The sequence below is a fragment of the Oncorhynchus clarkii genome, chromosome 4, assembly GCF_045791955.1.
Source record: "Oncorhynchus clarkii lewisi isolate Uvic-CL-2024 chromosome 4, UVic_Ocla_1.0, whole genome shotgun sequence".
Classification (NCBI taxonomy): Eukaryota; Metazoa; Chordata; class Actinopteri; order Salmoniformes; family Salmonidae; genus Oncorhynchus; species Oncorhynchus clarkii.
The window spans coordinates 27,098,215-27,107,262 of record NC_092150.1 but is presented as its reverse complement, the minus strand read 5'-3'; positions in this window follow the sequence as shown (position 1 = coordinate 27,107,262).

The following is a 9,048-nucleotide window of genomic DNA, read 5'->3' as shown; positions in this document are numbered from 1 at the left end:
AATTAGCTAAAAATAAGTAAGTAGTTGAAAAGTTGCTAATTAAACTAAAGTTGTCCGTAATGATTTTCTAACTCACAACCTTTGGGTTACTAGACATTCGTGATATACATCCACCCAACCACCCTACTTTTGTTTTTTTGCCTTAAGTAAGCATCTGTCTTATGTAACCATACCAAAATTGACATACTAATTTGAGTGTCCCTGGATTTACATTTACTATGTAACATCTAGTCTATGACGCCAGGTTGTACTCACACAGTGTTATCAACTTACATATTTGATACACATGATCACATTATGCATGTTCATTTATACAGTAATTATTTTTCAACATGTCCTCATCTGGGAGTTGAACTCACAACTTCTTGGTTCATGACATTCTGATGTTCACGCTACACCACCATGTAGCAGGTAGCAGAAAATCTGACTATTCTCATCATTGATTTCATTGACTTATTTCAGAAATTAAAGGGCTTTCTGTATAGTTGCCTAATGTTGGCGGGGCAAATAACCTGTCCTAATGATATTCCTGAATCATTATGATCAATCAAATATTTTCTTGAGTGTACTTTTATTGCTTACATCTATCAAGTTGTTTCATAACTACACTAGCGCATAGGGAGGTGGGTTTATGGTTTCTTCTGGGCAGGGCCTAACTATACTGGCCCAATAAGCACATGCCCTAGAGATATCCCTTATTGGGACAGTGGTTAGGGTGTTCACCACTTGTGGTGGTGGCCTGGGTCTGAGACCCGCAAGGGGTGTCAGCCTACTCTCACATTTTTAGCAATATATGTTATTGTCGTTTTGAACTGCCTTTATCAGACATTTCGATTGTTGATATGGAACGTTATTTATAACACTTGGTAATATTATTTATGCATCTTTGTTTATTATCATAATCTGTGTTTAGATTACTCCTCTCACTCATTTCTGGAACTTTGTGTCTTTGTGCACGATCTCCAGATGCTTGTTCAGGTTTGATGTGATGTTTCTGGATGAAGAGATCATTCAATGTTTGCATTTGACTAAAAATGTTATCTTTCTCCTCGATTAACTCAAAATAATAGGAGCATTTAGACAAAGAAAAGGTTACGCGGGGTAGCAAAACAGCTGCCATTGTTCTTTGATTTTTGGCTTGATTATACCCTACTGGAAACGGGTTAGCCTACAGCATGAATTAGTGTGAGACAAGACTTTAAAAATATATATATATAACACACCGGTAGAGATATGCTTCTGAAAGTAAGATACGGGTTACTTGAAAAGATAACTGTAATAATACAACTATATTTGAAGAGAGTATCTCGTTATAGTACTCTGTTACTCATACAAGTAATATATACTGAACAAAATATAAAACGCAACATGCAACAATTTCAAAGATTTTACTGAGTTACAGTTCATAAGGAAATAGGTTAATTGAAATAAATTCATTAGGCCCTAATCTACGGATTTCACATCAGTGGGAATACAGATATGCATCTGTTGGTCACATATACCTTAAAAAAGGTATCAGACAACCAGTTTTATTTTTTTTTTTATTTTTTTTTATTTCACCTTTATTTAACCAGGTAGGCTAGTTGAGAACAAGTTCTCATTTGCAACTGCGACCTGGCCAAGATAAGGCATAGCAGTGTGAACAGACAACACAGAGTTACACATGGAGTAAACAATTAACAAGTCAATAACACAGTAGAAAAAAGGGGAGTCTATATATACATTGTGTGCAAAAGGCATGAGAAGGTAGGCAAATAATTACAATTATGCAGATTAACACTGGAGTGATAAATGATCAGATGGTTATGTAAAGGTAGAGATATTGGTGTGCAAAAGAGCAGAAAAATAAATAAATAAAAACAGTATGGGGATGAGGTAGGTGAAAATGGGTGGGCTATTTACCAATAGACTATGTACAGCTGCAGCGATCGGTTAGCTGCTCAGATAGCAGATGTTTGAAGTTGGTGAGGGAGATAAAAGTCTCCAACTTCAGTGATTTTTGCAATTCGTTCCAATCACAGGCAGCAGAGAACTGGAACGAAAGGCGGCCAAATGAGGTGTTGGCTTTAGGGATGATCAGTGAGATACACCTGCTGGAGCGCGTGCTACGGATGGGTGTTGCCATCGTAACCAGTGAACTGCGATAAGGCGGAGCTTTACCTAGCATGGACTTGTAGATGAGCTGGAGCCAGTGGGTCTGGCGACGAATATGTAGCGAGGGCCAGCCGATTAGACCATACAAGTCGCAGTGGTGGGTGGTATAAGGTGCTTTAGTGACAAAACGGATGGCACTGTGATAAACTGCATCCAGTTTGCTGAGTAGAGTGTTGGAAGCAATTTTGTAGATGACATCGCCGAAGTCGAGGATCGGTAGGATAGTCAGTTTTACTAGGGTAAGTTTGGCGGCGTGAGTGAAGGAGGCTTTGTTGCGGAATAGAAAGCCGACTCTTGATTTGATTTTCGATTGGAGATGTTTGATATGGGTCTGGAAGGAGAGTTTAGAGTCTAGCCAGACACCTAGGTACTTATAGATGTCCACATATTCAAGGTCGGAACCATCCAGGGTGGTGATGCTGGTCAGGCGTGCGGGTGCAGGCAGCGAACGGTTGAAAAGCATGCATTTGGTTTTACTAGCGTTTAAGAGCAGTTGGAGGCCACGGAAGGAGTGCTGTATGGCATTGAAGCTCGTTTGGAGGTTAGATAGCACAGTGTCCAAGGACGGGCCGGAAGTATATAGAATGGTGTCGTCTGCGTAGAGGTGGATCAGGGAATCGCCCGCAGCATGAGAAACATCATTGATATATACAGAGAAAAGAGTCGGCCCGAGAATTGAACCCTGTGGCACCCCCATAGAGACTGCCAGAGGACCGGACAGCATGCCCTCCGATTTGACACACTGAACTCTGTCTGCAAAGTAATTGGTGAACCAGGCAAGGCAGTCATCCGAAAAACCGAGGCTACTGAGTCTGCCAATAAGAATACGGTGATTGACAGAGTCGAAAGCCTTGGCAAGGTCTATGAAGACGGCTGCACAGTACTGTCTTTTATCGATGGCGGTTATGATATCGTTTAGTACCTTGAGCGTGGCTGAGGTACACCCGTGACCAGCTCGGAAACCAGATTGCACAGCGGAGAAGGTACGGTGGGATTCAAGATGGTCAGTGATCTGTTTGTTGACTTGGCTTTCGAAGACCTTAGATAGGCAGGGCAGGATGGATATTGGTCTGTAACAGTTTGGGTCCAGGGTGTCGCCCCCTTTGAAGAGGGGGATGACTGCGGCAGCTTTCCAATCCTTGGGGATCTCAGACGATATGAAAGAGAGGTTGAACAGGCTGGTAATAGGGGTTGCGACAATGGCGGCGGATAGTTTCAGGAATAGAGGGTCCAGATTGTCAAGCCCAGCTGATTTGTACGGGTCCAGGTTTTGCAGCTCTTTCAGAACATCTGCTATCTGGATTTGGGTAAAGGAGAACCTGGAGAGGCTTGGGCGAGTAGCTGCGGGGGGGGGGGGGGGAGCTGTTGGACGAGGTTGGAGTAGCCAGGCGGAAGGCATGGCCAGCCGTTGAGAAATGCTTGTTGAAGTTTTCGATAATCATGGATTTATCGGTGGTGACCGTGTTACCTAGCCTCAGTGCAGTGGGCAGCTGGGAGGAGGTGCTCTTGTTCTCCATGGACTTCACAGTGTCCCAGAACTTTTTGGAGTTGGAGCTACAGGATGCAAACTTCTGCCTGAAGAAGTTGGCTTTAGCTTTCCTGACTGACTGTGTGTATTGGTTCCTGACTTCCCTGAACAGTTGCATATCGCGGGGACTGTTCGATGTTAGTGCAGTCCGCCACAGGATGTTTTTGTGCTGGTCGAGGGCAGTCAGGTCTGGAGTGAACCAGGGGCTATATCTGTTCTTAGTTCTGCATTTTTTGAACGGAGCATGCTTATCTAAAATGGTGAGGAAGTTACTTTTAAAGAAAGACCAGGCATCCTCAACTGACGGGATGAGGTCAATGTCCTTCCAGGATACCCGAGTCAGTATCTGGTGTAACCACTATTTGCCTAATGCAGCACAACACATTTCCTTTGCATAGAGTTGATCTGGCTGTAGATTGTGGCCTGTGGAATACTGTCCCACTACTCTTCAATGAAGTTGTTGGATATTGGCAGGAACTGGAACACATTGACATAGACGTCGATCCAGAGCATTCCAAATATGCTCAATGGGTGACATGTCTGAAGAGTATGCAGGCCATGAAAGAACTGGGACATTTTCAGCTTCCAAGAATTGTGTACAGATCTTTGAGACATGGGGCCGTGCATTATCATACTGAAACATGAGGTGATGGCGGTGGATGAATGGGCCTCAGGATATCGCCACGGTATCTCTGTGCATTCAAATTGCCATCGATAAAATGCAATTGTCTTTGTTGTCCGTAGCTTATGTGCCAGCCCATACCATAACACCACCATCTCCATGGGGCACTCTGTTCACAATGTTGACATCAGCAAACAGCTCACCCACATGACGCCATACACGTGGTCTGCGGTTGTGAGGCCGGTTGTACACACTGCCAAATTCTCTAAAGCGATGTTGGAGGCAGCTTATGGTAGAGATATGAACATTAAATTCTTTGGCAACATCTCTGGTGGACATTCCTGCAGTCAGCATGCCAATTGCACGCTCCCTCAAAACATAAGGCATCTGTGGCATATTTTAGAGTGGCATAATATTGTCCCCAGCACAAGGTGCACCTGATCATGCTGTTTAATCAGCTTCTTGACATGCCACACCTGTCAGGTGGATGAATTATCTCTTGGCTAAGGATAAATAATCACTAACAGGGATGTAAACAAATTTGTCCACAAAATATGAGAGAAATATTTTTTTGTGCATTTAGAATATGTCTGGGATATTTTATTTAATCTCATGAAACATGAGACCAACATTTTACATGTTGTGTTGATATTTTTGTTCAGTGTATTGCTATTTTTCCACATTAACACTTGGAGATGGAACTCTGTGTTGTGTATTGTTTTATATAACTTGCATCATCATTGTTTAAATGATAAATGTGAGAATGTTCAGACATGCTACTGTAAATATAGACATTTTTCATATTCTGAGAATATGGCAACCATGTTCTGGGCATGTTTCTGAAGAAACACTACCACCTGGGCCATGTTTCAGCAACAAATTAGGAATGTTACAGATAGAAATGCAATTACAAGAGCTGATGTGATTCCTTATCAGAGACACATGTTTGTGCTACATGATATATGTGGTGAGGATTTCAAAAACAAAGTTCTCTTTGAGATGCTCAGCAACAGTGCCCTCCAAAAGTATTCACACCCCTTGAATTTTTCCACACTTTGTTGCGTTACAGCCTGAATTTGCGTGACAACAATGTCAAAGTGTAATTATGGTTTATAAAATAATTTACAATGAAAAGCTGAAATGTCTTGAGTCAGTAAGTATTCAACCCATTTGTTATGGCAAGCCTAAATCAGTTCAGGATTAAACATTTGCTTAACAAGTTTCATAATAAGTTGCACTCACTCGGTGTGCAATAATAGTGTTTAAGATGATATTTGAATGACTTCCTCATCTCTGTACCTCAGACATACAATTATCTGTAAGGTCCCTCAGCCGAGCAGTGAATTTCAAACACAGATTCAACCACAAAGACCAGGGAGATTTTCTAATGCCTCGCAAAAAAGGGCACCTATTGGAAGATGGGTAAAGAAAAGGCAGACATTGAATATCCCTTTGAGCATAGTAAAGTTATTCATTACACTTTGGATGATGAATCAATACACCCATTCCATTAAAAAGATACAGGCGTCCTTCCTAACTCAGTTGCCAGAGAGGAAGGAAACCGCTCAAGGATTTCACCATGTGGCCAATGGTGACCTTAAAACAGTTATAGAGTTTAATGGCTGTGATAGGACAAAACTGAGGATGGATCAACAACATTGTAGTTACTGCACAATACTAACCTAAATTACAGAGTGAAAAGAAGGAAGCCTGTACAGAATAAAAATATGTATCCTGTTTGCATTAAGGCACTAAACTAAAACTGCAAAACATTTGGCAAAGAACTTAATGTCCTGGATACAAAGGGTTATGTTTGGGGCAAATCCAAATAACACATCTCTGAGTGCCACTCTTCATATTTTCAAGCATGGTGGTGGCTGCATCGTGTTATGGGTATGCTTGTCATAGCAAACTGTTCAAAATGGTTCTTGTATCTTAAATTTGAGTCCATGTTGCATCAACTCAGAAAAAGCTTTACCAGCCTCCATTACTCCTCCATCACTGATTTGACACAATGGTTGAGTTTCCCTGCTCAGACGTTGCATGCATCAACCAATGGTCATGTGCTACCTCATCAACTGTGTCATCAACTGACAGATTGCTATAACATAATGATGTGCTTAGCTGATACTTCAAAAGGCACTCGCATATCTGAGCTATCATTTTTGCAGGTGCATGGTAACAGTTGAGAAAAAAGAAGAAACCCGCACACTGCTCGATAGTATCACTGCTCTTTAATAAGCTTTACATATTAGCCTCACGGCCTTCGTCAGAGCTTTTAGCTTTTAGTTGATACGTAAAATACCTATCCAGGCATGTTAAGATATGGCATGGGTCAGCAAAGCCTTGGCAAAGGACCAATGCTTGTGTCAACATAACATTACGACGTGATCAATGACGCTTAGTTTGATCATGCGATTTATCAAACCGTGTGTTTTTTGTTTGTATCTTACCCTCTTTTTTTCCCCAATTACGATCTTGTCTCATCGCTTCAACAACCCAATGGACTCAGGTGCTATCTTCGAAGTTGCTTTCAAACGCCGATCTCTAGTGGACACCATACTTACAATGAAGTTGGGATTTTTTTCATGCAGTGTCACCTGAACTAGCTAAGCAGGTAATCGGGACCAAAGAACACTGACAAACAACAGGGAATGGTGTTGAATTCCGGCGATGGAATATTCTTTTGAAAATCATTTTAGGTGGAACCACACTTTCTGCACAAAGTGAGAACAATTTGTTCAGTCAACTTTCAAATCAAAACTAATAAGTCAAATAAACTAAAACAAGATCCCAGTTGTGTTGACAAAAAATGACATGTTATAATAACTACAAGTCATTGTCTTAACTAATAAAATCAAGTTGAATTAACTATGTGTTCCTTCCTTCCTTCCTTCCTTCCTTCCTTCCTTCCTGAAATTAGATCCAATAAGTCAAATGAAGTAAATGAAGACAACAGTTGTCTTGACTTTAAATGTCAAGTCAGGATAACTACAAATCTGTACATTGACTTAACTTACAAAATTAAGTTAAATTGGCTAAGACCTATGTGTTTCTTTAACTTTTAAGTCAAAACCAAGAAGTCCAATCAGTGGTCTGTGCAACTGCCTCCAGTGCACATGTACTGTTGTGTGGGTTTGAGTCTGGGTTTGAGCTTCTTAATTATTGACCTAATAGTGAACCTATGGTTTAAAGGTGGAAACCATTTTTTTATTTTTGAATTTGTGAGTGTTATTGCCTTTCCACATTGTGATTGGTGAAAAATGCTTTATTTTTATACCCCAGTTAAAGGGAGCCAATGGAAGTTCATTTTTTCATAAGTAAGAATCCCTATGGGGTGCCAACAATTGTCACAATTGTCATTTTGTGGATCGGTTTGTTTTAAATGGAATTTGATGGGTGCAACTTTGCTGGAGTGACTTCCCCCATATTCCTTGCAGCCAATAAATTGATTTTTTTGTCTCTGTTGAATTTTACAAAAACAAAGATTACATGAAATCAGTCATGATTGGCTTGATTTAGTTACACAATTTTGATATGGACAATTCAGGGATATTTGGTTTTGTCCTCTTGATCAGAAATAACCATAGTTAATAAGACAAGTTGTAATTAATGGACGACATAATTTGGAAAATAAAAAGTAATGAGTACACCAGCATTTTTCATTCATATTAGCCAGAGTTTCCCAAACTTGGTCCTGGGGCCCCCCTGGGTGCACATTTAGGTTTTTCCCAAGCGCTACACAGCTGATTCAAATAACCAACTCCTCATCAAGCTTTGATTATTTGAATCAGCTGTGTAGTGCTAGGGCAAAAATTAAAACATGCACCTAGGACCCCAGGACCGCGTTTGAAAAACCCTGATATAACCTGTACGATTTATTGCCACAGTATAATTTCTAAACAAGAAAATGCTTTATTTTAGTTGCTCTGAATGATTGTGAAATAGTTCAATCACCCCTTAGTCTGCTCGGTTTCCAGGTTTTATTTCTACCGAAGATAATAAATAGCCTGTCTTGGAAAATGTTTGAATAAAGCGAGGCTAAGTTAACACTGACGTCACATGTAGCTCGGCTTTTAGAGAACAGTACATTTTGGAAGCAATTAAGATCAGCTGTGCGGGTGATCTTAGTGTGTATTGATAGTTTAATGAGAGATAAAATGGTGGCCAACAGTGGATGCAATAGGCCCATAGTGTTCATTTCCACCCCCATATGATCTCAGGTAGACTGTATATCTTATAGAGGAGGCCTGTATGGAGTGATGAGAGACTGTGTCTGGTATAGAAGGTTGTTAGTAGGAGAACAGTGACAGACAGAGTCAGTATCAGACTAGAGGAGGCTCTGGTTCTGCTCTCTGGTTGTGGCGGCATCCTGGTCCTGAAGGGCTGGGCTACACACTCCAACTGGGTGAGGATAGCCTGTCGGGCTCCGTCCCACTGTCCTGGCCCTCTCAGACGGTACTGGTACGGGGTGCAGGGCCCCAGTAGCACACGCAGCCCCACACCAGGCTCCCTCAACAGGAGCCCTAGGAGATTAGGACGAACCCCCAACTCCTCTGCCATGGAGTCCATGTAGGGGATATGGTCCACCTGGAGAGGGTGACGCTCCAAACAGGCAAACCTGGAGGGAGAAGGAGGTTATTCATAAAGTTATTCATTACACTTTGGATGATGAATCAATACACCCATTCCATTAAAAAGATACAGGCGTCCTTCCTAACTCAGTTGCCAGAGAGGAAGGAAA